The following is a 7,167-nucleotide window of genomic DNA, read 5'->3' on the forward strand; positions in this document are numbered from 1 at the left end:
CCCACCAATTAAAGCCACAATTTTAATGCAATTGTCTTTTTGAGAATATACGAATATTCTATAGCACGATAAGATCCACTGTTGTTTCATCAAGATCGGTAAAAAAAACACAAAAGATATTAAGGATAATGTGTTGAGGCTAGCCACGTGTTTGCGGCAGCTAGCGCAAATTGCAAGAATTTCTATATATATGTTCACACACACATTCATGAGAGTCTTTATTGAATTCTATCAAAAAATTTCAATTGTGATAAAATTGTATTCTGTGCTATGTGAATGTTTTAAAACTTTAAATCCTTTTTTTCTCAGAAAAAATAATTCGAATATAAACGGTGGCAAGTAGTGCGGTCGGTGCGGGTTTGAGTCCTACTGGGTGAACTAGAACCTCTTACTTGAACAAATTATAAATGGAGTCCAAAATTTGTGAACGAATCATAAGAAAAATTAATTTTGAAAGTAGGTATTTCACGCAGAGAGGAGAAATTAAATTTATAAATAAAAACGCCTGCGAACGATTTACTAGCAATAGAAGCTCAAAGTGGCTATTTGGGCAAAAAAAATGAGGTTAAATTCAAAAAGTATGACACTAACCGGCGATTTGGTGCAGACTCAAATATGTCTTTGCTAAGCGATGCAAAGTTCGAGTCAAAATTACTAGAGAACTGCTCGCAGAATTTATATTCTGGAGAAATCAATTTACTTGTCGGTGGCAATGACAGTTCATTTACCATGCATCATATTTTCACACAACAACCTAAATCTACTGTGCAGAATATTCAGCCTACTTAAATGGGCAAGGTTTTTTCAGCACGACATGATGCAAGATTGCAAAACGGACGAAACATAGTGCACAAAAATAGAGCAAACAAACGATCAAATATATTCGTACACAAACTATTCTTCGAAACGATAGGAAATATCAATAATTTGCGAGAGTATGAAGTACTAGTAGATATCGCGAACCCTCAAGTAAAAAAAAAAATGTATGCATTAAACAAGAAATAATTAAAATAGAGTCAACCGGCAATTAGGGTCTGACGTTGCGTATGTTAACTTCAATAATTGATATACTAAGGCTGCATAACAGATAGAACTTTACTTTGAAAATTTTGAATGCACATTATAAGCCCAAAAATAATTACCAATTTTGAAGCACAAGAAACACACATCAAACACTCTCAAAGTGATACTCTCTCTTATACGTACACAGTCTATACTATTTTCTGATTTCTGTGGAATACAAGAAATATTTGCACCAATTTTTTCATACTTTCCTTTCAATCTGCACTTTTTTGTTGCCTATGAGCTCTTGTCACGCTATCCCATAGACAAGCCTTCCATTGACGCTTCTTCTGTTTAATACATTCAAACAGCTTCGACCATTGTCCCACAGGATTCTGTCATAATAACAGCATTGACGCTTTCCTTTAAGTTTCGCAAATTTAATCGCGATGCTTACGGCGCAGAATGTTCCTTAGCTAGGCTCAGGTCCCAAATCATTAAATTCTTTCTGTAAAATTTGCTTGTAATGTAATCGTCCTTTCGTGCGATTGACACAATTTCGCCTGTGTTTAAGAGCGATTTCACAGGAAGCTGAAGGCCACGAGGAAGTAATTGCGGATATATACAGATCATATTTTTGCAATACCAATTTTTAGAAATGTACAAAAGTAACAGTCGGAACCATGAAGCGTGAACCATATATTTCCATTAATCCAAATATAGCTATCGCTAACGATCCTGATAAATATCAGAACTAGACTGTAGAGTGGTAATTGTGGATGGTAGCTATACATCAATATTAAAAAATTGAGCAGAGGGAGTGAACATGTCACCTTTACCTGAGATCAAAAAAATATTCTTTGTTGTCTGTTTCATCCAAATTCTGGCAGATAGTTCTCACGGCTGAAAACGGTCGAACATATTTTATACCTATTAAATGGTTACAGGTATATCATTAACAACATTAAAAATAAATTTAAACAAGTCAGAGGTTCTAGTCGGGAGCTCCCGACTAGAGGATACCCTGCTTTAATAGTTAATAAGATAAATTAAAAAAAAAAAGTTGCTTACGACACTACTCAACAGGCACACCAAAAAAAAAAAAACATTTTCCTAAGCAGGGTTCGAGTTCGTAACTGACCGCGCTACTTTTCGCCAACAAGTAACAGGTTCTAGTCGGGAGCTCCCGACTATGGAATACACTGAACCCTCTTCTACCAACACCAAATTCAGCTCGAGCTACGCGCTCGTTTACTTCAGCAGTTATAAAAATACATTTAAAAAAAAATAAACTTGTTCCTCGATAGGTCTCGAACTCGTGACAGACCTCACTACTTGCCGCCGCCTATACTCAACAGCCACACCAACAATTGAGTCTTAAAGAGAAAACGACGAATTAAAATAGCAGCACAGAAAACAATACAATTGCAATTGAAATGCTGTTGATAGAATTCAAAGCAGACGCGCATGAATGTGTGTGTGTACATGTATACAGAAATTCTTGCAATTTGCGCTTGCTGCCCCAACTCGAGGCCAGCAATAACATGTTTTATTTAATAACTTCTGTGTTTCTTAACCGATCTTGATGAAATTTTCTACATCTTATTGTACTATAGATTATATGTGTATTATCAAAAAGTCAATTGCATTTAAATTGTGGCTTATATTGGTGGGCAGCATAAGGGATTTCGATATCGATTTTTATCGATTACTTGGAAACGGGGCAAGTTATCGAATATCGGAAACAAACCCCACAAATACATTATACCCCTTTTAACCATTTTTAATGCGTTCAGGGTATAAAGAGAATTTCGTTACCGATTCTAACCGATTTGGTTCATACACGGATATGACTCGGTCGACACGGGCTTATTAGCCACAGATTCTTCCTTCTGCATTTTACAAAACTTTGCAGAAACGACATTTATCTTTTCTATTCATTTTCAGAGTATCAAAATATGTGCATGTATTGATTTAATTCTAACCTTAAACTGACACTGTCCCGTTTTCTTGACTAAAATCTATGCCTTACATTCCATATTTGAAAGAGTTAAAGTTGAGTTCTTTCCTGTACAAACTCTGGCATCCACCTTCCTTTACTTGAAAATCGAGTTTCCAAAAACCCTTTCAGAAATAACTTTTTCACACAGTTCCGGCTATGAAAAATTGAAATCTGACCGTATCTGGAATCTATTTAAAAATATGTTTAAGGTCCATAGAATAACGAAGCAAAAGTTGGAATCAACTGTTTCCGCCCATGTAAGCCTTGTGGTGAGAATCTGAAAGTCTTTTTTTCATTAAGCCTTTGACTCACATTCTTCATCCACGAGCAGAGAAAACCAATATTTCCACAGCAAAAACAAATTACAAACTTTACGACGAAATTCCAAAATCAATGAAAGGCGTATACATTAATTCTTGATGTGTTTATTAGAAAATATATTTAATTCCAATCGGACAAAACTTACAAAACGGACAAAACATCGCCAAAAAATCTTTGAATTGCATTTACCCAGAGGATACTTGGATACTGCGAAAGGTGTAAAGAACGTCTCAATTGATCCGTCATAAAATATTTGTAACTTCATTTTAATGCGAACTTCACCTACCAAATCTCTGATTCTTATTCATAGCAAAGATGAATTGATTTTTCGAAGAGTAAAAAGTCTTATTGTGCACCTCTATCACATAAGGTAACCACATTTTGACCTTCTTGGCTCTTACGGTTTGGGCCGTGCGTTGATGACAATTCAGTCAAGACAAACAGTTTTATATATATGTAGATATAAGAAACTCATATATTCATACATACATATAATCATGTACATATAAAAGAAACGAGAAAAAGATAAAGCAAAAAGTAAATTTGTTCAACTTTTCACTTTTCCTATGTATTTAGTATTTTTAAATTCTTTTTACAAAAGTTCAAACTTCAATTGAACGAAATCGAGAGTACTTTCACTTTGTGTAAATAGTACATATTAGGGATATAAGAGCTCATGTACATACATACACTCGAACTTACTAAAGAGTGCATGTGTAGCAATAAAAATGTTCGACTTAAATTATTGCTTTGAATTGAGCCAAAAGCGAACAGCGTACGACCGCAAAGACAAGACTATTCGGGGGCATGGGGGCTTCCCATAACCTAGTGTACATATGTGTGGGTTTTTACCCTGTTGTAAGAATAATGTGATTCCTGTCCTTGAATCATAAAACCAATTTTTCCACTTCTTTTCTGTCTATGTATATGTAAGCATTTCTTTTTATTTTACTTTTTTATTTTTTCTGTTTGCACTTTTTTGAGCAGACTTTGTCTACATAAAAATATATATTGCATGTCGTGTGTTGTGTGCTGCTGTTGGTCTACTCAACGCCAGACTGGTGTCGAGGTCAATGTCGGTTAGAGTTGGGGCTCAGACTGGTCACTACGTGGAGCTTCTATGACCGTTTTTTTTTAGCTAACTCAAAGGAAAGAATAAATACTTACTTTAATATGAATGTGTGGAATGAATATGATATATGTATTTAGAAGTGAGCGCATGCAAACAAATAATGACATATTGACCAATATTGTGGTTAGAGAGCGGTAGATAGCACATCAATCCGTTGTGTTTGTTTTTGTGTCCAATTTACAATTACCTAACAGTACAGCTCTTTATGGAGCAGAGCAAGATATACCGACGCATCCAATCACATGTAAACAGCTTAATGTAATGGTGGACCAAGCATTAATCAGTTGCTGTCCGTGTTTTCTTTTTAAACATATTCGGATCGTTTGATACATAGTCCACACTAATGAATGCACTTTTACGAGCCTGCCTGCCTGCCTGTGTTTATAAACCTTCTGTGTTAGGGAAGGGTCCTTCGCATTTCTTAACTAAATGAACATAGGCACACATGCTTAGTACATTTTTATGCATTATCACACTGGTGATGATATATAGTACGGTATAAATGTTTGTATTTGTATGTATGTATGCATGTTCTAGCACGTGTTTCTGTTTTCATGTAAATGTGCTTGCGTGTGTGCGGCGGCACATTCAGAACTTTTACATTAGTTTTTTGTAAGCTAAATAATATGAACGCCATTGGGCTAGGTCAGTGTCGACCCTCTTACTCAGATTTTTGTGCTTTATTTTTATAGGATAAAACTTTGCCAACAGTCGATACATAAATTAAAGAGCGAAAGTAACTTGTTGTATGGATTAAATATATACATACATGCATACATTAATACTTACTTGGGAAGTGTACACTTCGACTCCAAGCTGTTTTATTATTTTATAATACTACTACTTCTACTACTACTACTTTACTGAAACCGACAATTACTGCTTTTCCATACACTTTTCATACTTTAGAGACATACATTTCAACGATGTATAGAGCATTAAGAGCACTGATACTAAGCCAGGTTTATTTTCTGGGAGTGGAAATGAAACAAAAGTCAGCGATGCCCCTCTATCACACGTGTGACCGACATGCTTTTCTATAAAGCAACATATAAAACCCGTCATCTCTGAGCAAGTGAGCACGTTACGGACCAGAGCAAATAAGAAGTCCATGTGGGAAATCACGCACATGGCGGCTACCTTGTTAGATGGTTTGTGGTTCGACTAAACGTATTGAAACAAATTTTGACTTCGACATTCCATATTTTCATAATATTTTAAAAATATTATCCAAGCCGAATGATTAAGAACTGCTAAAGAGGTTTCAAAAATGTTGTATACAAATTATTTAGCGTATTTATATATATAAATTCAGATTTATCATTTGCCTTGATTGTTTTGTCAGCTACACCAAAGTTCGAGCCCTCCATATGATGAAAAAAAATATTTTGTTATATCCTTGTATTATGCAAGCTTGTAAGCCATAATTGTTTAAATAATTAATCTACGGCATGTCGAAAATAGCCATTTAATTTTTTATGCGATTAGAACAATTTATCTGACGGAAAATATAAGTAAAGCGAGCTGTAATTAGTTTTAAGTCCAGCGTTTACTTAGTTTGTTGATTGGATCGCAACAGGGACAATGGGGCCTTTTTAGGACCGCCTGATGTAAAGAACCATAATAAGATCTAAGAAAATTACCGTCTTGTAACTTACAATTTTGTTTGTAATGAATTGGTAATAAAAAAATTGAGTGAGGGGGACTATGATGAATGCGTAGATTCGTGTTGGCCACTGCAATGTCGTTGCATATTTTTAAAGTTGGCACGAATTTCACAAGCAATAGCGGTAGCAAATACCTAAAAGTATCAAATTATTATATAAAAATAAAATTTGTACATACATATTCCATCGAACAGGATGCTACTAGAGAAAGAGACGTTGGCTGGTCTGATGGCTTAGAATGTTAATTAATAGAACTTAAAACAAGTAAGAGGTTCTAGTCGGGAGCTCCCGACTAGGGGATACCCTGAACCCTCTTATTCCAACGCCAAATAAAGCTCAAGCTACGCGCTCGTTTGCTTTAGTAGTAATAAAGATAAATTTAAAAAAAATAAGGTTCCCTTGGCAGGGTTCAAACTCGCAACTAACAGCACTACTTGCCGCCGCCTCTACCCAACAGCCACACCAGCAAAAAAAAAAGAAAAGTTTCCCCGGTGGTTACCCAACAGCCACACCATTTATTAATTCTTAATGAGAAAAAACGAATTAAATTATTAGAATTCAAAGAAGACACGCATGAATGTGTATGTGTACATGTATACAGAAATTCTTTAAATTTACGCTATCTGCTAACATATGCGCACATTACATCTTAACCAATCTTAATGAAAATTTCGTTAGTACATCTTATTGTACTATAAAATATTCGTGTATTCTTACAATGACAATTGCATTTAAATGCTGGCCTATATTGGCGGGCAGCACAAATAAGTTAATTTACTTGATTTATAGCTATGAGGTAGTAGCGGGAAGGTGGTGATAGCTATAAAATAAAAGATACTTGATATACATATACATAAATAGTGATCTAGGAGATACATGTCAAGTTTGGTCACTCAAGCTCAAATTTGCTCAAAAAAGCAGGATTTCGATATTGATTTTTATCTATTACTTGGAAACGGGTTTTATCGAATATCGGAAGCAAACTCGATCTGCGCGGGTACTAGGAGAACCTACAGCTAATTTCAAGTCTCTATGGGGTCGGA

General features: G+C 35.2%; 1 long non-coding RNA gene across 1 annotated transcript; it reads right to left on the reverse strand.

Annotated features, from left to right (window-relative positions):
- Nucleotides 1-1,141: 1,141 nt before the first annotated feature.
- Nucleotides 1,142-5,307, reverse strand: LOC135441251 (uncharacterized). The gene is made up of 3 exons (XR_010438440.1): nt 5,247-5,307; nt 1,842-1,932; nt 1,142-1,788 (listed from the first exon to the last, which is right to left on the reverse strand). It is a non-coding gene; the product is annotated as an uncharacterized LOC135441251 (long non-coding RNA).
- Between the last annotated feature and the right edge of the window lie 1,860 nt (nt 5,308-7,167).

This window comes from Drosophila montana, unplaced genomic scaffold (genome assembly GCF_035044405.1).
Source record: "Drosophila montana isolate Dmon_TW-CO22-7 unplaced genomic scaffold, ASM3504440v1 contig_1900_1, whole genome shotgun sequence".
NCBI lineage: Eukaryota > Metazoa > Arthropoda > Insecta > Diptera > Drosophilidae > Drosophila > Drosophila montana.